This window comes from Mchenga conophoros, linkage group LG9 (genome assembly GCF_057382185.1).
Source record: "Mchenga conophoros isolate Kocher_MC1m ecotype Shallow Benthic linkage group LG9, M_conophoros_male_GT1.1, whole genome shotgun sequence".
NCBI classification, from domain to species: Eukaryota; Metazoa; Chordata; class Actinopteri; order Cichliformes; family Cichlidae; genus Mchenga; species Mchenga conophoros.
Genome location: NC_140534.1, coordinates 20,564,258 through 20,587,696, shown reverse-complemented (window position 1 = coordinate 20,587,696; position 23,439 = coordinate 20,564,258). Strand labels below are relative to the sequence as shown.

The 23,439-nt window shown below is 41.9% G+C and overlaps 1 protein-coding gene across 1 annotated transcript in view; it reads left to right on the top strand.

Moving 5' to 3' along the window:
- The first annotated feature begins 15,931 nt into the window (after positions 1-15,931).
- The window catches only part of gli3 (GLI family zinc finger 3), a 96,286-nt gene continuing 88,778 nt past the window's right edge, over positions 15,932-23,439 (top strand). Inside the window, exon 1 of the mRNA XM_085286851.1 lies at positions 15,932-16,429. The gene's annotated coding sequence lies outside the window, so the exon portion shown is untranslated. The remainder of the gene's footprint in view (positions 16,430-23,439) is intronic.

Sequence of the window (23,439 nt, the reverse complement as noted above, 5' to 3'; positions counted from 1 at the left end):
TGGTAAGATGAAGTGCTTCGTTATAGGTTTTTCAGTTTCTCAAGTCGGGGTCAGTCCCACGGTTTGTCTTAGAAGCAGAAGTGAAGATCTGTTTTTTGCATCAGTGTTTTTATTTCATAACTGATCCAGTGAAAGATTACACTGGGCTTTGGGTTACAAGGAAAAATAGTTGTTATAGCTTATTAAGGTAACATCTAATGCATACACACGCACAATGAAATGGCATTAGATGGGCTTAAATGCCCTGTTTTAGTTTCCTGTTACTGATTTAAACAAAACTGCAGAGCTAACATAGGATGTGCTGACTGTACATGTTAGTCTACCCTCACTATCCACTTTATTACGCACACCCTGCAACGTAAGGTTATTCCGACACAGATTCAACAAGGTGCCGCACATCCATGTTGTGAATCTCCCGAACCACCACATCTTAAAGATGCTCTATTGGATCGACCTGTGATGGCTGTGGAGGCCAGTTATCACGCTGACATGTTGCAGAAACCAGTTTGAGATGATTTGAACTTTGTGTCATGCTGCTTTATCCAAGAGGAAACAGCCAACAGAAGATGGGGACACTATGGGGTCAAAATGTGCAAAGAAAATATTTCCCCCGACACCATTACACCACCACCTGAACCACTCATACAAGGCATGCTTGCATGTTGTTTATAGGAAATTCTGACCCATCACCATCTAAATATTGTAGCAGAATTCAAGGCTCAGCAGACCAGGCAACATTTTTCCAATCTTCCATTGTCCAGTTTTGATGAGTGTTGCTGTAGCCTTGGTTTCCTGTTTTTAGCTGACAGGAGTAGCACCTTCTGCAGCTGTAGCCGATCTACTTCAGTGTTTTATATGTTGTGCGTTCAGAGATGCTCTTCTGCGTACCTTGGTTGTAACAGGCGATTATTTGAGTTACTGCTACCTTCCTATCAGCTCAATGTCATCTAATCACTCTCTCCTGATATTTTCAAACAGAGAATTGTCGCTGGATATTTCCTCTTTTTCGGACCATTCTCTCTAAACCCTAGAGATGGTTTTGTGGGAAAATCCCAGCAGATTAACAGTTTCTGAAATAAACCAGTTTGTCACCAACAACCACAGCACACTGACAGCAATTTAAATCACCTTTCTTCCCCCATTCTCAAGCTTAGTTTCAGCAGCTCGTCTCGACCACGTTTACATGTGTACGTACTCTAAGTTGCTGCCATGTGATGGATGATTAGACATTTGTGTCAACAAGCAGCTGAACAGCTGTACCTAACAAAGGGGCTGGTGAGTGCCTGTCAGGGATTTGCATGTTTTTAGGCTTCATGTCTTTTTTCCTTCATAGCGTTCATACATTCTTACCAGTTGATGTTGCAAAACCCTGATCTTCCAAAGGTTTACTGATATATCTGAGAGGGTCAGCCAGTTAGTGTGAGAAGAGAAAAGAATTACAGTTTTTACCGAATGCCTAAACACTAACTGTGAATCCTGTAGCACAATTTCTAAAACTAGTCAGACTTATAGCAAAACCACTCACTGAGTGTGCAAAACTAAAAGCACAAAAACTGCTTTGCACTCAGTTTGCAATTTTGTAACACACACTTTGCAAAACTGTAGGCACAATTCACTGCACAACACTCAATTTCCAAATTTCCAACACACTCCTAGCAAAAGTATACACATGTATGGCTATCATTAACACTAATTTGCCAACTGTCTGGCACACTTTCACATGTGAAAACTTTCTTAGATAATTCGTTCACTTTGCAATCAGCCTAAGCACTATAATACAGGTAAGCTGTGTGTGCGGAGTACAATGGTGGGAGCAGAAAGAGTGAGAAGTAGAGGAGGCCGAGGAAGAGGACGTGGAGGTGAAGAAGTAGGATGAAGAGGACGACAAGGACAAGGAGGAGCAAGAGGAAGACGAGGAGGGGGGAGAGGAAGCATGTTCACTGCAGACCACGTAACCCATATAGTCATTATGGCGATTGCAAATAATCCTATACTTGGAAATAAACACTTGTGTTTGTTTTGATGTGTTTGACTAAACACCAGTACTTGAAGTTTGGATCCCTCCATGCTTATGGATCTATGACAGAAGTATGAGCTCAAACTGACATAGCCTACCTTGTGCACAGAGGAAGTTTGAGCTCATACTTCTGTCATAGATCCATAAGCATAGAGGGATCCAAACTTCAAGTACTGGTGTTTAGTCAAACACATCAAAACAAACACAAGTGTTTATTTCCAAGTATAGGATTATTTGCAATCGCCATAATGACCATATGGGTTACTTGGTCTGCAGTGAACATGCTTCCTCTGCCCCCAGCATCTGGTCATCTAGCAATTCTGTAAAGTAACAATTTCAGTATTTGTACATCAATGGTATTGGTGTGTTTCTCATTGGCATATGGCAGTGCTACAAATCTTTGTGCGAAGTGACTGTACTAACCGATTCTCATTTCAAAATGTCCTTATGGTACTTGCTACAGTGTAGCGGCTCGAGTTAGGCTGGACCCGTTGGCCAGCTACCTTCAGGGTCATTCCACGGTTGATTACATGGTCCACTATTGTAGCTCTGATGTCATCAGCAATTCTATTTCTTACTCTTCCTAACCTTCCTCTCCCCCCTCCTCATCTTCCTCTCCCCCCTCCTCGTCTTCCTCTTGCTCCTCCTTGTCCTTGTCGTCCTCTTCATCCTACTTCTTCACCTCCACGTCCTCTTCCTCGGCCTCCTCTACTTCTCACTCTTCCTGCTCCCTCCATTGTACTCCGCACACACAGCTTACCTGTATTACAGTTTTTTACAGCCGCTAGGACACATGTCTCAATACTTAGGTCACTTTTGCAAAACTCTTCACACAATCCTCCTAACTGACCGTCAGCTTGGCAAAACAGTTCATTTCACATTCAAAATGCACTACAACTACCAAAACACTTCATTCAGGTCTCAAATAAACTCATTCTTCCAGAACACTAGCAAAGGTTGACAGCCGACAAACACACTTTGTCACCCACAAAACAATGACCTAAAAAACACTAACAACATGTAGCATTACACAGTGTTTTCTTGTGTAAAACAAGGACACATCTCTGTTTATAATTTCAATATATGTTACTGGAATGAATCAGACATCATGCAGAATTCGTTAATATTTGTTTATGTATTTTTATTTTTTTGCACTAAGTAATCCCAAAATACAAGAATTTGTATACACACCATCCACTGATACACATACAATAGTAATGCTAATCTACTCGGTCTTCTCCATTTGGCCACAGGTTCTCATCCACATCACATCTTATGTCATCTTTCCTAGGGCAACACACCTAGGAAAGAATCTTCTGGCTGCCAGAATTGAAGGAGTTGAACAATTGAAGGAGTAACACCTGTGCAGATGTTCATCTACAATGAGAATCAGCTGTGGCTGGTTAAACTGCATTTTTAGATTGGAAATATGTTTCAATAAAATATTGCTGTTGGATTTTGCTGTCTTTTCAAGTTTTGCATTGTGTTATTGTTTTGGCCATAAGTTTAACAGTTTTGAAAACAGTATGTAAGCACATGCAAAATGTCCTGTACGTACAAAGATTTTTGGCAGTTGTTGTGTCTGAGTGAGAAGATGATTCATGAAATTTGAGAGATGTAGTCATTGAATGCATTTTGTGCCAAAACAATGATAACTGGTCCTCAGTTTAGCCCACATAGACTTCTGTTGTGCTCACTGTGTGAGGAGTTTTGCAAACGTGACCTAAGTATTGAGAAATGTGTCCTAGCGTCTGTAAAAAACTGTATAGTGCTTAGGCTGATTGCAAAGTGAACTAATTATCTAAAAAAGTTTTCACATGTGAAAGTGTGCCAGACAGTTGGCAAATTAGTGTTAATGATAGCCATACATGTGTATACTTTTGCTAGGAGTGTGTTGGAAATTTGGTAATTGAGTGTTGTGCAGTGAATTGTGCCTACAGTTTTGCAAAGTGTGTGTTACAAAATTGCAAACTGAGTGCAAAGCAGTTTTTGTGCTTTTAGTTTTGCAAACTCAGTGAGTGGTTTTGCTATAAGTCTGAATAGTTTTAGAAATTGTGCTACAGGAATCACAGTTGGGTTTTAAGCATTCAGAAAAAACTGTAAGCACATTTTTTGTAACTATTGGCTAATTTTGCAAAACTCTTCACACAAATAAGAAAACCTGTCACCCAATCATCAAAACATTGTAGTTCTCTTGCAAAAGCGAACACAGCTAGATTAACTCTTCACACCTTCGTAAAAGTGGTGTTTCCGTATCAAACAGTACACACAAGCCATCATCTACTAAGCACACAATGCGCCAACTGCACACTGATGGTATGAATACAAAACACATCTGGCTTTTGCTTTCTCTGTGCACAAGGTAGGCTATGTCAGTTTGAGCTCATACTTCTGTCATAGATCCATAAGCATAGAGGGATCCAAACTTCAAGTACTGGTGTTTATTCAAACACATCAAAACAAACACAAGTGTTCATTTCCAAGTATAGGATTATTTGCAATCACCATAATGACTATATGGGTTACTTGGTCTGCAGTGAACATGCTTCCTCTGCCCCCAGCATCTGGTCATCTAGCAATTCTGTAAAGTAACAATTTCAGTATTTTTACATCAATGGTATTGGTGTGTTTCTCATTGGCATATGGCAGTGCTACAAATCTTTGTGCGAAGTGACTGTACTAACCGATTCTCATTTCAAGATGTCCCTATGGTACTTGCTACAGTGTAGCGGCTCGAGTTAGGCTGGACCCGTTGGCCAGCTACCCTCAGGGTCATTCCACGGTTGATTACATGGTCCACTATTGTAGCTCTGATGTCATCAGTAATTCTATTTCTTACTCTTCCTACCCTTCCTCTCCCCCCTCCTCATTTTCCTCTCCCCCCCTCCTCATTTTCCTCTCCCCCCTCCTCATCTTCCTCTTGCTCCTCCTTGTCCTTGTCGTCCTCTTCATCCTACTTCTTCACCTCCACGTCCTCTTCCTCGGCCTCCTCTTCTTCTCACTCTTTCTGCTCCCTCCATTGTACTCCGCACACACAGCTTACCTGTATTATAGTGCTTAGGCAGATTGCAAAGTGAACGAATTATCTAAAAAAGTTTTCACATGTGAAAGTGTGCCAGACAGTTGGCAAATTAGTGTTAATGATAGCCATACATGTGTATACTTTTGCTAGGAGTGTGTTGGAAATTTGGTAATTGAGTGTTGTGCAGTGAATTGTGCCTACAGTTTTGCAAAGTGTGTGTTACAAAATTGCAAACTGAGTGCAAAGCAGTTTTTGTGCTTTTAGTTTTGCAAACTCAGTGAGTGGTTTTGCTATAAGTCTGAATAGTTTTAGAGATTGTGCTACAGGATTCACAGTTAGTGTTTAAGCATTCAGAAAAAACTGTAAGCAATCAGAAAAAACTGTAATCTTAAACCTACTGAACTACTGAATAACACTAATTTATATTCCCATTTGTGCATATATTTGTCTTACAAACACACTGAACATTACAACACCCTCAACTCTTTGTATGGACAGGCCTTTTGTTGGGAATTACTGCCATAAAAGTACCAAACTGCTAGTGTATACAGCAAAAGCTTTGCTATATTGTTTTATTTCAGGCTGCTACTAATATCAGCCACAAGGTGGTGTGATGTGCACAGCAGAAAGCTCCTAGTTTAGGTTTCAATAGGGTCAACAGCAAACAGACAAGTTGGAAAAGAAATCAACCCCATCTAGTGGCGATTTTGGTTGGGAGACCAAGTCTGGGAAAGCGGGGTTAAATATGAAGTCAGTGAGTTTTTCTTTGTTTTTGAACATCAGCCCATTCCCACTGAGCTACAAACAGACTGAACTCACTGCCATACATAACTCTAAAAGCAGGACTGGATCGTGCAGTGAAGAATGCAAAAAGACTCACAAGTAGAGCAGCACCTGTGGTTGGGAACATCCCATCCATCTTTCTGCACAGGGGGAATTGCATGCGTGTGTGCATAAAGGAGAGGTGAGTGAGAAAGAAAAAAGAGGGATGGAGGGAGGATACTGTGGAGTCTGTGAGTAATAGGAGAGACAGTGGAAACATATGTGACCCACTGACATTGAGCAGACTGCGGTCTGTTTCTTATGGACATCCGAAAGCTGCAGGGACAATGGCTTACATATCAGCAGTGACCCACCAGCTCTGAGCTCCATTTACTGCTAGAGAAAGTCACAAATAAGCTTATGCTGGAAGTTAGGTTCATTGTTAAATTCAAAGCTTGTTGCTGTAAACTGGTTCATGAGGAAAGCAAGAAGCAGCTTCACACACACACAGAAGAAATGTAATAGAACTTGGACCTCCGCAATTCCAGCCCAAACAAGGAGCCGCTTATCATCCGCCATCTCTCCCACAGCTAATATTTCACTTCAGCTCCCGGGCCCACAGAATGAGAGACGTTTCCATTTCATGTCAGTCATTTCCAGGCCTGTGTGTTACCTGTGTGGTGATAAGTGTTTGACTGACTGGGAGTGTCGTTAGTCACTGTCCGGCTCCGAGTGACAGCCACAGATTGACGCTGATGATGAGGAGGAGAGGGCCCGGTGTGTTCAGGGACGACAGAGAAAACCGGGGTTGATGCAGGGGTGGGAGTGGGTGGAGGGGAGAAAAGACATTTGCACACTTATAATGATGAACACAAAGCCATGTGTAGACACTCAGTGCACGACAAGGTGCATTTATTTGCAAAATCACGCTTTGCATAATTCTTGGCTCTCATAAATAAAATCTGCCATTCTTTTTAATGGTGAACAATTACTACCAGTTACACTTCTTTATTATAATAAATTAAATGTATCAATTTAATAACTGATCTACCTGTTTGGTAACATAATCTGACATAAAATGCAGGAATAGGAAAGACAAAGCTCTCTTTTTTTTACCAGTAAAATTTTGGTTTAAGAAAGAAAACATGGATCATTTTCAGTTTTTAGAGCTAAACATCCAATTTTTCTAATTAAGTGCATTTTAAATATTTTCCACCCTAAATTTACAGAATCCTGTGGAGGAACAATCCAACTAATTCTGCATTAACTCTAAGTATCGACTCCTTTATTACTCTTGCTTGCTGCAAAGTTTGTTACAGGATACAATGCAACTGGAACCTTATTATAGTGATTTCTAATCAACATTTTATGTCCACATTGGGGCGGGAAACAAATCTGGCCCTGCAGCAAAAAATATTTAGCACCCTGTTATTGCAGAAATTAGCTTTTTCGTCATAATGCTTCACCTATGTAAATTTTTATGAGTCTATGTTGAGGGCTCATGCACATGCCAGTTGTTGTTACCACATACGTTCTGATATTATCCTCTGTGTGGAGAGGAAAACCTATCCACTGTTCCTCAAGTAATAATAGAAGTATCTCACAAATGAAATTGTAGTGTAAATGCATGCCGCTGTTTAGCGTCTGGGAATAAACATCTAATTTTGTAGTGCAACACAGACAGGTTTTCTTTTCCTTCTTCTTTTATTTTATATGTTATATATATACAGTGGTAACACCTACATCCTTATCTTCACGTGCAATTTGACTTTTCACGAATAAAATAAATGCATTTCGGTCATCGTTTTAGTTACCAGCTCCTGTGCTGCTGGTCATGAGGAAAACTGGCCTCCACCGTGCAGAAGGTGTAAGAGATGCAGTGAGGATGTGGTAAGCGTCTACACCTGGGCTCAAGTCTGCGTCGAAACATCTGCCACAGCAAAGGTAGTATGGAGAGAGATGAGTTGTGTTTAGGTACATTTCGCAGCTCTGATCTCACCACTACTGAAGAGCAAGTGCGACAGCACAGAAGATCTGACGTCCTCCAAGAAACGCTGAACACAGATCTGCCGTGTCCCCTGAAAAAACTGTTTTCTGTTTAGATAAATAACAACTAGCCCGAGCATTCATGCCTGAAATGGTTGCATTTTCTGTGTTTGCTGAGGTGAGTTTGTTGAAATCAGTTTTTTTAAATAAATTATTGTTCACTACTGCTTATAAAGGCACTTAAACCATGCTACATACAGTACGGCTCATGATTCAGTATCTTGTAGAACCTTTAGCAGAAGGTTGTCTGTATGACTTTATCAGTCTCTCACATTATTATGGAGGATTTTTGGCCCACAAGTCTTCACACCTTTGCTTTTATTTGAGGTTTGGAGGCTTTAATTTAGGCACATGCAATGTTTTGTAGTTGATATGAGGTTGTATTTCATTCATTTTAAGACCTTTTAAGGATCAGAATATTTTTTTTATTATGTCCTATATTCTTAAAATCTTATAATTGAAAAATAATGTTGTTTCCAGCATTTGCCACTCATAGCATTGTTGCTGTCACACAGTTTAAAGCTGACAGACAACAGCAGTAAATACTAACATTCATCCTTCTATTTTCTTGCACTTATCCTTATATTATATCCTTATATCCATTAATTATTGAAAAAATACATATTATAACAATCAGTTATTAAAGAAAACCTCCTTACTAGCAGGTTGTGTTGTAATGCGCTGTAATGTAGCACACTTCTTTTTTTAAAGCATTGTTGGGTACTTTGAGTGCACTTTATAGGTAATAATGTATATTAAACATTTGGATAATACTATCGAATGGCAAACTCACTATACAGTGAGTACAGCTCTTACATGTCTGTTTTGTTTACCTTTTTAGGCTCCAGTTTAGTTGAAAGTGGGTTTTCTGGAGGCAGCAGGTGCAAATTGAAAGCAGAAAATTGACATATTTAATGCTTTTTGTGTTGAACTTAGTAACCAGGTGCTCATTTAAACTTCAAGCGCTTGTGCAACAACAACAGCTTTTATTTAGAATCTAGCTATCTAGCTATTGTGCGTGCTGTTTGATGCCTCTGTGGTGAACAGCACAGTTTCGGAGCATTTTCACTGAAAAGAGCTGCCTGCTGTGAGGGTGCTGAGTGTGAACCCAACGCATTTTTTTTACGCATTGATTCTGTTTCACATCGTTTCTAACAGCTGCCACTTTAATATTCACTTTTGCACTCTTTTTGCGGACAGGGGGAATATGTATATTAAAAATGAACACAGACTGTAATGGGTTAGCCCTGAAGAACAAAATAGGTTGTAGTTTGGTTAGAATTTAGTACAGCAAGTGCACTTGTGAGCTTCTTTGCTTTATCGTTAGAATCTGCTGACTTTAGCCGCTACTTTGACTGCTCTCTTATTTACAAGGGAGTCATGACTCAGGGTAGCTCTGTATGTTTGCTTTGGCAGGCTTTTTACACCATATACCCTTCCTGACACAAACCCAAAGATTTGTGTCTCATTTGAGTCTTAAACAAAAAGAAAAGTCGAAATATAAAATTGTACAGTTAACTGTTTTGTACTTTTTACTTTGTGCACATGTATGCTTGATTACTGCAGCGCTGTGCAAACGTCTATCTTGAGCCACCCTCATTTCTTTATATTTCATTTCCACCGAGCCAGGATTTCTTGTCATTTTTAAGGAGGTTTTGAGGAGTAGTTCTCCAGGCTTTCTGAGTCCTTCAACATTTTTCTTTGGGCAATCTCATTTTAAGTCCAGTCCTTGCTAAACCACTTAACACTGAGTTGTGAGTCTTTTGAGCACAACAAAAGCATTACACTCAACAAATGGACCAATAGATGAGTAAAAGAAACAAAAAAATGCATCTTTTGACATTTTGTTACTGACATCGCCTTAGCTCAATCCATGAAGAATGCCCATAAGGGGATTCCCAGACTTGGCATATCTCTGCATGGTGTGCAGTTTGTCCTTAAAATGTTTGAGGAAACCGGACAAATGGAAGACAAAAGAAAAATGTCTGTCCTTAAAAAAACTATCTGCAGCAGACGACAAGCATCTGAAAGTCTTGTCCTTAAGTAACAGGGGGAAAAAATCCGGCAAAGACCTGACACAGGACCTGAGAGATGCATCTGGCTCTTCAGTTGATCCATCTGCTGTTCACTGAAGCCTCATAACAAATTGTCTCAGTGAGAGGGTGGCTGTCAGGAAGCCATTCTTAAGGAAGAGGATCAGGGAGAAAAGGCTGAAGTGTGTAAAACTACACAAGAACCGCACTGAAAATCAGTGGCAACAAGTCTTATGGAAAAAATTTGGATTCCACCTGTCATCAGTGTTTGTGGAGCCATCTGTAAAACATGGTGGGGGCTCTGTTATGGTTCGGATTTCAGCCAGCAGTGTTGTAGATCATCAGTAGATAAAAACTGATGGATGTATAAATACAGAAATGCACCATCAGGTTTTGATCCACCATGCAATAACATCTGGAAAACATCTGATTGAAAACATCTGATCTGATTGTAAAACTATGTTTGCTATAAACCAAAATTATGGAAGATATATTATCAGTTATGTAGCTTTAAACCGTACACATGCCTAAATAGCAGCACTAATCTCTATATTCATATGGCGGGCATGCAAAAGATGTTTCTGCTGTACTCTTTAATCGAGAATTTGCACAAATCCAACAGAAAGGAGAATATTGCATAAACATATTTTGGTGAGAATGAAGCCAGCACTGGCAGCACTTTATAATATATCTCAAAAATAAAAGAGAAGTAAGAGTAAGAGCAGTAACTTGTTACATTACTGTACTTTGGACCAATTTGATTAGTTATGCAAAACTTTGTAATTTATTACAAATGCCAGCCCTGTAATTATAGCGTTTTCAATAGGAATCATGCACTAAAACAGTGGAAAAGGATGATGGTTCAGGTATCAGTGAGTACCGAAGCTGGGAAGCCTTTCTAAAAGATGAATTACAACAGCATTGTTTTTACTATTAGTCTCACTATAGGCAAAAGTGGAAAAAGGAAAAAAACAGGAAATAATAAAGCACTACAAGGCCAAGAAGTTCAATCTCTGGACATCTCTGGAACATGTTTTCACCCTCACAGTCTCTACTCGTGCCTTTTACCACCTCTTCCAAAAACGAGGCAGCAAGCGGCGAGATGGATGGGCTGAGCGTTGCAAGATTTCCAAAAGCGAACAGAGTCTGACTGCTGCTCTACCTGAGGAGCAAAAACAAAAGAGCCATCTCTACCTGTAGGACTGTGGGAGTCGAGGCTTTGATCTGGACCAGAAAGAGAGAGTAGTTTGATGAAATATTGATGCTTTTTTTTTAACTGTGTCCTGTGGGAGCTCAGTCTGCTCTTAGGATGTGTGCGCTGATCCACAATACTGCTGCGTGCTCGGCTGTATGAGAACAGACTTGACCGTGGAGCTCAAGGAGTGTTATCGGCCCTAATGGGCCCGATGATGACCCCCCACTCTGGGCCTGAATTGGTCATGGGCTTCTTCTACTGATCAAAAGAACAGGTGCATTTAATCAGTCGGCACCCATTGCAAAATACATACACCGCTGATATGTGTCTGACATCTAAACAGAAGCTTGACAGCAAACCTGCACAACGTAAATCTTCATTTGGTGATGGACGGGTAATTGTTTGCCCTTGAAACAAAGGTGCAACAGCTTCAGATGTGCATGCAGTGAGCGCACAATTAAAACTGAATAACGGTGTTGGAAAACTGTTTTTAAATAGCCGGGGATTATTCACACTGAGGCTGTTTTGGCCGAGCATTCAAATACTTATTCAAAGCAAGCATCGTGTAATATCCGACTGGATGCTCGGAAAGTTTGCTATAAGCTCGTATGAAAGTGACCCATATTCTTAAAGCAACAACGTCGGGAAAAAAGGAAAAAATTTGAATGTTGATAAATTGCCTAGAGTGCTTTTGTTTGAAAGTTAAGAGGCCAACGAAGCCCAATAAGCCTGGAAAAGAGTGTGAAAAACGAGGATTTATCACTCCCATGCCTACGTCCATGCACAGATAGACGGCGGAGCATAATGACTTCTGTGGAAATAGCAGAAAGATTATTTAAACTTAAAGGAAGAGGAGAAAGAGGCAGAGAAACGGGTCGAGTGGGGGGGAGGAAAGACAGGGTCTTTGGAGGAGCCAGGGGCAGGAGATAGTCTGGGAAAGGTCTCGCGTTAAAGTAGCATTAACATGCCTTTCCATTGGAGTCCATTAGATAATCATATTCATACCACACAAGGCTCAAAAACCTCTCTCTGTTTCATTATTCCCTTTTAATCCAGCCTGATAAGGGGGTGCAGGCGTCGTGGTTTTATTATGTCGTCATTTGGAATCCACATGAAATCCCCACGGGATGTTATCACAGGGAAATTGCTTAAGTAGCCCAAGTGGATATAGTTTTGGGTTTATTATTTCTGACGGATTCAAAATAACTGCAAATATCATTTTTTTCCCCCTGATTATTGGGGGCTAAGAGTCTTATCAGTCATTCACACTAATGGCCCACTCAAGCCACCCGATACCTTCCGGCAGGGGGGAAAAAGGAGGGATGCTGAGAGGAGAAGACGGGTGTGAGGATGGGGGGGTTTGGGAGTGCTGCGTTTGAGTGTGTCCTAAGTGTACAAGTGTGCACAGGCACAGGACATGTGAGGAAACTGAAAGCAGGAAAAACAACAACACAAAGAGCAATTGAAAGCGGAGACTTCTGAACAAAGTAACATGCTCCTGACGGTAGATTAGGGGCTGCTGGCGCTCTCCTTTGCGGCCCCCAGATCTTCCCTGGCAAACAGAGCAGATGTCAGATTGCTCCCGTCGTTTGTGGTTCGGCAGATTTGTGGTCTTGAGGAAAGCGAACACTTTGACTAAATCCATTAGGGCCTGTATTAGACAGACACTACACAGGGAAGAAACACGAGGCAGGAAATATATGGGCAAACAAACCTTTAATTTAACCTTTAACTAATGAAATATATGTAATTATTAAGTCACGAGGGATAAGGTGTTCATGTTTACGGATTGAAAAGTCTTCTTTTTCTGTTTCTTGTTACAAAGAAAATCTTGTGCAAAGTCAAACGAGTTGTCAAAGCAACGCTGAAGCAAGGTCGATTTTCTCTGCTGGGAGTTTTTAGAAGTTTTGAACATTTTTGCAGGATTTTATCAAACTATCCTAAGCTTCTGGAGTCACAGGTTAAAAGGTCAGGCCCCTCAAAGCGAAGGAAATCTGTGTTTTTGCTCATTTGTATGTTAAGGTACGTGTCCACACACACACATTTCGCTTTTATACGCTTATATTTTTGAGATATATATGGCTCCTCAATACAGAATAACAGTGCACTGAACTCCAATACTTTGAAGGACATATAGGGTACCCAATATATCGAGCTGGCACTATATACTGTGAATGATGTTTGTCTTAAACTACACTGCTAATGGCTTATTGCTTTCCCTTTAATATCTGCAATTAAATATTTTTCCAGAAAGTGCAGTGTTCTCTTCTTATAATGATAAAATTGACAAAAAATGATGGTGACTGGTTAATATCAACATGTTTTATAAGATGTATATTTTAAAATTTCACTCTTTTTGTGATTATTTGCTTATATTATGTACAACATTTTTTTAGACATAAACCCCTGGGAAAGCCTGGGCATGGAGTCAGAACTGAATAGTAAGTTTTGTAACCAAGCAGCCACCAAATGCCTAAGTCTTGGAGTTTAGTTTTAAAATTGCTAGCTCTTATTTCCAATCGAGAAGATTAAAATACTACTTTGTGAGCATAAACAGATTTAATAACCTGCAATTTGTGTCATGTAAAGGCAGAGATCAGCTGAGACTTGGTTGCTTAGTAAAAACTTACTGACAACTTGACTCACATTCAGCTCCTCACTACTTTCGGCCTGGGTTTGTCTACAGCCGAAAACACTTCAAAAACTCTGTAATCTGAATACAACTTATCCATTTTGCAGCAAACAGTACAGTCGCCCCTGTCATTCCTCTGTTTCATGCAGCCGCTCCATTTCCAGCGGTCACATCTGTGTGGATATAATATGCTTATTCTGCTGTATCCATTTCACTGTGACATCTGTCCACCAGAGAAGAATTAAAGGCAAAAAAAAAAAATAATCCAAATGCCTACGCAACACTCTGCCAAGTATTGATTTACTGTTACATGTGTAACATACAGTACGCGGACAAACCGAGCGCTACATTTTATTTCAGTGAGATCATCTGAAACTGGGAACACGCTCTGCGGGGTTGGTGATTATTTGAGAAATGAGCCCAGATGCTGATCTTAAACGCACGGCGCTCCTTCTCGATTGTGAGCTGGTGAAAAGTAAGACTGGGTGCGCAGGGATAAGATGTCTGCATCCCGCGTGTGTGTCGGTGTGTGTTTGTGTGCCTGTTTGTGAGCACGCCCGAGCGTCCACCTTAGTGAGCGCACCTCCCTGTCTGTAGATCTCAGGGTCTGGAACAAACAGTAGTTCCTTCTTAATTGGGGTGAGATCTGGGGCTTAAAGAGGGCCAAGAAGGGACCTGAACCCCTTTCTTTCTCCTCCAGAATCGCTTTGGCTACAGAGGCGCTTTTGATGTGTGCTTTGGCTCTGTGAGTCCTACTTTGGAATATGTTCTTGGGAGACCGTTGGTTACTTGCCTCCAGGCAGAATCTCAATCCCCAGGATCCTGGCCCTCTTTGATGAAATACTTTCGGGAGCCGCTAACCCCACTGATGCCCATGTGCACCTCCTCCCTCCTCCTTTACCCTCTTGTTCTCCCCTACCTCGCCCCGATCCTCTTTCCACCCTTCACCTCCCCCAGCCTCCCACCTCTACTACCACGTTCCTTGGATTCTCTTTGAGAGATTCATAACAAGGACTTTATCTCTGTGTAGTCCGGGCCAGATGAGCACCGCCTGACAAACTGACAGGAGAATTAGCGGCTGTCTTACAGAGCACCTTTGACTGTCTCCTCTCTCGGCCCGACTTCCTGTAGCTACAGACGTAAGCGTTTTCTATTCATATTCTCATACTCCATTCTTGTGCACGTGGAACACTTCTATATTTAGTTTTATGACCTCTTAACCTTGTTTATTTTGTCTGTTTCCCCTTAAAATAATAACTAAACATAAATATCTTTAAAAAAAATTTATGGATGCCAAAGAAACTTCACACCCATGAAAACCAATATAGTCGTTCACACACTCATCACAGTTTACAGTTTTGTCACCTTGCTTCTAACTGACATCCGAAATCCATCTTCACATTGCGACAAAGTCAAAATCCCGACACTTATAACGATGACAAAGACGTTGACAGTTGTGACAGAAGATCCTGAGCTCTGATTGATTGGGCGGTAATTAGTCATTGCTGACTTTATCAGCATAATAAGTGTCAGGAAAGTGATTATAAGGCAGCCTTAAAAGACGGATATTTGTCTTTAAATCAAACGGTTTAGTCATTTGTCACAGCAGCCGATTGGATGTGTGTTACAATGAGGAACAAATAGACTTGACGGACCTGACCTCTCGGCCACACACACACATTCAAATGCTGGTTAAACGGTTGATTTTCCTTCCCAAACTCCCACCTCTTCATTGATTGAAACTGCACCCTAAAGACCTCTCTTACCACATAATTTCCCTGTATATTGATTATGTATATTGATTACACCTAACCCTACAGGAGGGCTTCCCTCTGCTGAAGCATTAGTAGGTATGACTCTGAAGGCTGAGCCCAGGAGGCTCTCATAAATCTGCAGTTAAATGTATGTATGAGTTTCTACATTAAAAAGTGGGTGTTTTCAACTGAGATCTATGAGATTATTTCAGCTATTTTAGTTAAAGCTTGGATCCAATTAACTCTTGGTCCCTAAAATGCAGTCATTCATGCTTAACCTGGACCTGTTTTCCTCTTCTTTGTGGTGTAAGGACTGAAACTTCAGTTTTATTTTGTTCTTTCTCCCCTCTAGGTTTATTTCTACTACAGAAATAGTACTACTGAGGAACAAGTCTTTAAAATGCTTACTAAGAAAGAAAGAAAGAGAAAGAAAGGGGTAGCCTGCACAAAATAAAAAAGGAGTAGGCAGTGAGTAAAGGAGGGAGCAATCCGAAGGGAGGAGTCAAGCGAGGGAAGGAGCAGCTGGAGTCCCACACTTCGCCCTCACTCTCTCTCTCTCTCTCTCCCTCTTCCCGAAAAAAAAAACCGCTCTAAATGTAATAACAACTCTCCATGCGCTTCTCTGACGCTTATGTTGTTTTTACGCACATCTGCGGTCTGCTATCGGCAGATATTATCGGCAGGCTGATGGTGTTAGTCCGGCGGTGGTTGAACACAGCAAACTGTGAGAAGGAGGAGAAAGACAGACAAGAGGAAAAAGTCTGGCAGCGCCGTTTTGGAGTTGGAGTTGCAGCGTAAAAAAAGAAAAAAGAAAAAAAAAAAACTCCCAGGCAACTCTAGAGGCACATCTGCAAGTTAGGAAGAGGAGGAGAAGAGGAAAGAAGACACATCTATATATTTTTTTCTTTTTTCGCCTGAGAAGATTTTTTTTAAAGTCGAGAATTAGAGGGGAATTCACCCAGAGAGAAGTAAGTAATCTGCTGAAAGCTCGCACACACCGCTCACAAATACACTTTCTTTTTCTTTCTGAACATTGTTGCGCTCGTTTGTCTGCTTTTAAAGTTGAGAAAGCCACTCAGAGTTTGTGAAGCAGCGGAGGTTTCATATTTCAAAACGATGGAATTTCATACAAGTTCAGATGTAGAGGTGAAGTGCACCAACTGCGAGAACAGTTTATGAAACTAGCGAAGAAAGCCTCGATCAGGGACTCCCCCCTCCAAAAAAAGAAGAAAGAAAAAAGAAACAGCGTAAATGCACCACTGTCTGTTTTACGCTCGGCCCGGCTGTGATTTAATCTGTGAAAGAAGCGTCGGTTGTTAGAAACCCCCGGATGGCAGACTTAACAAGTATCCACCGCAGACAGATGTGCATTTTCAAACCAGTTGCATAAACTTTCACATTAATGAAAAACGTGTTTTTGTAAAGTTTAATAAGACAGAGAGAGGGGAAAAAACACTCTTAGAGTTTGGAAGTGAAACTTTATTGGACCTCAAATAAGCGCGCGCGGGGGTGTGGTGTATAGTGGCGTGGGATGAGACGGGGGGGGGGGGGGGGTCATATTTATGTGCATTTGTGATCATATTTCAGGATCTGTTATTGATTTGCTTTAACAAGCGAGAGACTCGGGGAAACACTTAGTGACGGCATACATGTTCAACTTTTTATTTCAATCCACCCAAAACCTGTGGCTGACCCTCCCCTTGACCTTTGACCTCCCCTTGCTTCACTATCGAGCACCTAGTCATTTATAGTTTTGTAATATTTAATTAGCCGAGACTTAAAATTGGAAAAACTCAAAAAAAAATTGACAATAAATTATAACATTAAATTTCCTCATGAAATTATTTTTAGTTATAAAAACGGAGAAAATTAAAGTATTTGGATGATTTCATATAAATCTTTGTTTTCCCTGTCAGCATCCGCTAACCTGACGTAGTTAAAGAGACTCTCCAGAGCTTCTGTCAATTTGATTTGCATTGGAAAATTTTTAAAATGATGTTCTTCCCCTTAAGAAAGAACATATTTAAGCGTACATCACAGTGTGTTTGAAGGCATGCGCATGTGCTCAGAGAAATTTAAGCCCATTACACTGAGGTCTGTGGCCCTGCAGGGGTCCATGGGGGAGGTTTTATGGGGGACCCAAGCAAAATTAAATAAAGCATAAATCCTCTGTATTTTAGTTGATTAGAGTTTGTTAGTATTTAAAAAGTGATGGATATACTTCACATGCAAGGTGTCATTTAAAAAGTTACATCAATAATAATAATTATAGGAAGAAGAAGAAGAAGAATAGAAAGCTCTCACATGGGCTTGTGCAGATTTAAAAAAAATGTGGGAACAGGGGAACAGAAGTCTGGTGTGTTCATTTTGGGGGTCCAGGACATGAAAACATTTGGGAGCCCCCCCCCCACCCTCGAGCCTCCACATGTGCAGATATTTGTTTGAAACTTTCCCTCCTGTTCCTCGCCAGCTGTTCCACATTTTATCTGCTCCTCTGCTCTCGGGTTTCATACAGACGACGAGGGTCCGAGGTGCTCAGCCATGCGGTGCAGCTCAAATCCTCCCTTTTTTTGTGAGTGTTGTGTATGTGTGTGTGGGTTTTCTTTTTTCTTTTTTTTGGCACATGGCAAATTATTAACGGAGGTTTGGCTGCCTTGAGACGGAGCAGCGAGCGAACGCATGCGAAATAAGATGTTTAACAGGACACACAGATAAAAAAAAAAAAAATCTCCTTTTGGGTGTTTTTTTATAAGGTTGCTCTCATCGTTCATCTTGTCTGAGCATTTGGCTTTGAGCGGGGCTTTTGCAGGTCTTGGTAACATTTGTCCAATAAAATAAAATAGGCACTGTCACATAAACTGTCATTTAATATTTCCCCCATTCTATTTTATTAATAATAACAAAATAACATTCGCAGGGCTGAAGCTGGAAAATTTACCACTGCACTCAGTTAAAAAAATAAAAGCAGACAAGTCAGGCCTTAAAAATCTGAAAATTTTAGGCCTAAGCTTTATTTTTAAAATGACAACTTGAGGACAATTTGTAATTAAATTTTGTTTGCATGTATTTGTGCATTTTTATGGCGTGTGACTTCTTAATTAAGCATTTTGAGATGATACTGGTAATTAAAAAAATTACACCGATAAATATTGTTCCCTGTATATCATCATAGGAGGCCCTTGTCATTTTATTTTCAGTATAAGACATCACATTTAAATTTGACGATTAATCAACAATTCAGTGCTGATAGATCAAAATATGTAACATTTTTAAATGGTTAAATCAATTAAAAAATAATGGCTTCAATTTCTATAGTTACACAATAATCTAATGTATGTAATATATATTTTCCAAATATCTAATAAATAATAAATCATAAGAAAGGAAGTCCACCTTGTGAAAAATTGTAAAAGATAAATCTGCACACTGTCTGTGTGTATATCTAATTTTGCTGCTGCTGCTTTCGCACGATACTATCTGAAAGTGGTGCACCTTTTCCAAATAAAGGACTTTGTCTCATTACAATGCAGCAGCAAGGATGAATGCAGCACTGTTTAAGATGCTAATCTTCTGGAATGAGATGCACAACTTAGAGCCATTCGCTTACTGTAGCCAGGAAAGATGTATCGTTGCCGCTCTGTGCTTCATAACTCCACGCGCAAGGAAAAGGCGGATAACGTTTCCCTCTGCAGGAATCGGTCCGTCAGATATCAGCGGCGGCGGCAGCAGCGTGCTGCTTTATCTCAACTTTAAAAATTTCTCTTTTATGCATGGGGACGTTGGCCGAGGACACCTGTGACCTGGTGACCTGGCAGAATAGGGGATGTCACGTTAATGCAGGGAGATGATGTGCTATTAGCTTTTGAGGTATGGCCTGCTCCTCTTTGTAAGGGCCTTACATTCACAGTTACAGGCAGTTTGTGTCCTCAGGCCTTTTTTGCCCTGTTGGAAGTATACCTGTTATCAGGTTTGTATGCAAGAAGCCCTAATGAGCTGTTTTGTTGTGCTAATGCCACGACCTGAAGCACTCAAAGAGGTGGCAAATGTTTTGTTAAAACGAGGGTAATGTGAGGGAAGTTGATTATCCTTTAGATAATGAGCACAGATGTGAGGGTTTTGTGTAATCGTGCTCACTTTGTGGGTTTTCCTGCAGGTTGCTGTTGGTTCGTTGATTTTTTTTTCCTTGCTTTTTTGTACTTTTCCTAAAACTTCCTGAGAGGATAAAACTGACAGTTTCATTTTATGTAATAATAAAAATCAGCTCACATTGTGATTAGCTGTTGCTTTCCTTGCATACGGCTGGCGTAGTTGAATAGATGGCCCCCAAAAGAAATCTCTTACTCTCTTACTTTGATGATTTGGTACTTTGATATGTTGACATCAAATGAAACAGACACAGTGGGGAAAGAAAGAGGACAAGTCAGACAGAGGTAGTGATTGAGGGGAAAAAAAGGCTGTTCATGAGAGCGGGTGGAAATGTGTGTGTGTGTGTGTGTGTAAGTGCAGTTTGTGAGGCACGGAGGAGTGCTCTGAAAACTTGGGCTGAGACAGCAAACCTGAGGAGCGTCAAAATGTCTGGATGCATTTGCGTATGAGCAGAGACAAGAAGGGGTCTTCGGGTGTGCGAGGGCTTCTCCTTGGCCTCCTAATCCCCAGGCCCAGCCATCCCTTCAGGGCATGCCTCAGATCTGGCTCTCTGGCTCTGTGCGTGGACGACCCAGCTCCGCCAGCAGATTTAATATGCTATGTGTTCCTGCTCCCCCGGCTCCCCTCCACCTCAACCATCATTGTCCCAGAGCGGGACCCTCACTCGCTGTTTCAAGGAGTCTGCTAAAGGCACCTTTCAAGCCAAGGGGTGATGTCTTTGGATAAGGCATATGGCGGGGAGGGAAAATAGTGATGAAGGCGATATGAGACTCGAGAAGGGAAAAATGTAATTTCACATATGTATATGACTCGCATTCAGGGATTGTAATTCACTTGGGTGTTTGCTAGCCAGCAAAAACAGTCGTACTCTGAGTGCACATGCATTCTCGTGCTCATTCACACTCTTATTTCTCTTTCTTGTTCTCTCATTCATACAGTTTTTTGTTTTTGTGTGTGTGCTGTTCTCTTTCTTACTGTCTTTTTTTTTGTCTTTTAACTGCATGAAAAATAAAAAGGAAAAAAAAGTTGGAAAAGTTTTTTTTTGCTATAGCTTTCGTCCTTTGGAAAGTCCATTTGCACCTGACAATTTGCCTCCCAGAGTGAGGTGAAGAAAACGGCAATAAAAAAAAATGGTGGGGGTGGGGAAACATTCACATAAATTTGAATCAAGTGGTTCGGATTTACGGTAGATGAAGCTGTGTTTGACAGCTCGACATAAAGCCTGCTGTAGGAGACGGTAAATTTTATTGCGGCAGAAACGCGGGCTTGTGTGCGAGGATCCAGTGGTGTGCCAGCTCGTGACTGGTGTTTTCTTTTCTCGCACACTTTGGAAGAGAAGCGGACAGGTCACGCCTGCGTGTGACTGCCGCTCATCTCCTCCTCTGTTTGCTGTAGCTGCTGTAAAAATGTCTTTAAGTCCGCCGTGTGAAGTGTAGCAGCGAGAGTTGAAGTGCTTTTAGTCCGGGGGCCCATTTGTTTGTGTGTAAAGTTTGTGCGCCTAAAGAGACAGTTTCCTGGGGCTCCGGGGCGGTGGCGGGTTTGGTGGGGGCTCTTTCTTAGTGCAGATGTGGCATTGTGTCAGCTTTGATGGGAGCCGGTTGTGGCATCCGTGAGGGGGTCTGTGCTTTCCTGTCAAGGGTGGCGATTGGGAGACAGATGAACTGGCCGCTTGCTGTGAACAATGATCCGTCACGTACCGCTGCTTCTTGACGTGTGGGGCTAGGCTGCACCGAGGCATCAGTTTGGGCACTAATTTTTTTCCCTCTGCCATAACTGTTTAAACTGAGCCCTGTGTAGTGCATTTTGTTGCACAAAACACCTGCACTCACAGCAGTAATTAAGTTATGTGTTGTCATGCAACGATGCTCGCGCTGTGTGTTTGCAGCCCCGTGCTGCTTGTAGTTGTCTTTCAGTGGGAGTTATCGCCGAGCTTTGGTGAGTCCCCGAGTGGAGGTCAAGGGGGTGTCTGTTGTTTGGATGTCACATATAAATCCCAAGGTTAATACCTGAAAGAAGAGCAGGCCCAGACATTCTCTTTGCTCTCCAAACATGTTTTAGATGAGTACCTCTTTACCCGCTCTGCCGCCTTCGTTTCCGTCTGCCGTGGACTTGGGGCAAGTTGGAAAAGGAGGGGCGTGTGGGGCGGGTATCCCAAATAAACCCCTTTAGTGTGTTCTTTTCAGTAATGAATGCTAACAGACTCTGGCTCTAATAATGCCTCATCTTGGAAAAACAAAAGGGGAACTCTACTATCTGAGCAAATTTCTACCCGAACCTGAAAGAGCCCTCCTTTGACAGCGCAGCATTTGAAGACTAATCGTTTTTTCTCATGCAAAGCACGCTGTTTTAAGAGCCCGGGCCACGGAAAGAGAGGGGGCTGTGTTTTAACAATACTCCGCAGGGAGTGAGGAACAGGGTTCTGGGAGGGGAGGTAGGGTTGTAGAGAAGAGGGGTGGGGGGGGATTCCTCTCTCCTTTGCTCCTCAGACAAAGCCCGGTTCCTTTCAGTTTTGCATGGGGGGTAGGGTGCGTGGAGAAAAGGAGGGAGCGAGCAAGAGTTTGAGTTCCTTGAAAGAGATGGACTCGAGCCGTTTTTAATGACAGTTTGTCACTGTGGCCTCTCTACTTTCCAGGGAATTTGTTGGGCTGGCCTTGCAGTGACAGGCCTGGAAAGAAGCAGGCCTGAGAAAATTTATCGAGAAACAGAAATATTAACGTGTACATGGGGCCCTAAAACGGCTTTGGCTATTCCTGCCAGACTGGTGTTTTTATTAAGAGGGGTCGACATGCTTTGGAAATATATCTTATTCATGAAGAAAGCCAGGTTAGACTTCCCAAAGAATTCATTATGTTCCCCCAGATGCGGCTTTGTGGGTCGCAGTCGTCCCTTGGAGGACGTGGAGCGTGGAGCGCAACATTGTAAAAGCTCCCTCAGTGGGCATGGGAGTGCGAAGGGTTCCATTTGTCAAAGGTGCAAGAGTCTTTTTCCCCTCCTCAACACTTTCCCGGCTCAGTCTCAAACTCATTGTCTGAGCAAAGGCAGGACATTAGTCACTGCAACGCCACGGGAGCCTGCGGGGGCTAAGGACCAGCGCTCTGGAGCCCGAGTCGGACAGAGGGGAGGAGAGAGGGGAGAAGGAAGAACGGTGGGAGGGAAGGAGGGAGGGAACAAGTGAAAAAGGTGAAAGAAGGGCAAGAAAAGTGGAGGAAATGTGGGGTAGATGGAAAGTGAGGAAAAGAGAACATGGGAGCTCAGAGTATGTGTGTGGGAGAGGGAGAAAGACCGTGGGGGGGTTAGAGGGAGTGGAGTCTGTAGCTCTACCTCAGGGTTCAGTATGTAAGCCCCTGTCTACCCCCCAAAGCTGCTTTCACAAAGAGATTTACAAGACAGGTCTCCGGTGTGCTTTGCTGCCCTGCATTATGAGTGAGTGTGAGTGTGTAAATGTGTGTGTGTGTGTGTTTGACTTGGAAAAATGGGCCTTTCTGTTTTTCTATTCCCTGACTTATTTTCTTCTTTGCATCATCTATGCAAAAAAGATTTGGTCAAATTTACCAATCCAGACAGGTCAGACGCTCAACAGCCCCAGTGGAGCGGTGTGAATAACCTATTCCCCCTGGTGGCAGTGTTTGTGTGTGTGTGTGTGTGTGTCTGTGGGTGTGTGTGCATTCACGTGTGAATGTATTTCACAGATTCACACATACAAGGGATCCTGTTAGCTTTTGGAATTATTTATAAAGCCTGGCTTTTGTGTGGCGCCCTAAGTCCCTGTCTCCTCCCATTACTGCCTATGACTCTACCTGGGCTTCCTTCAGCTCCAAATGCTCCCTCAGCC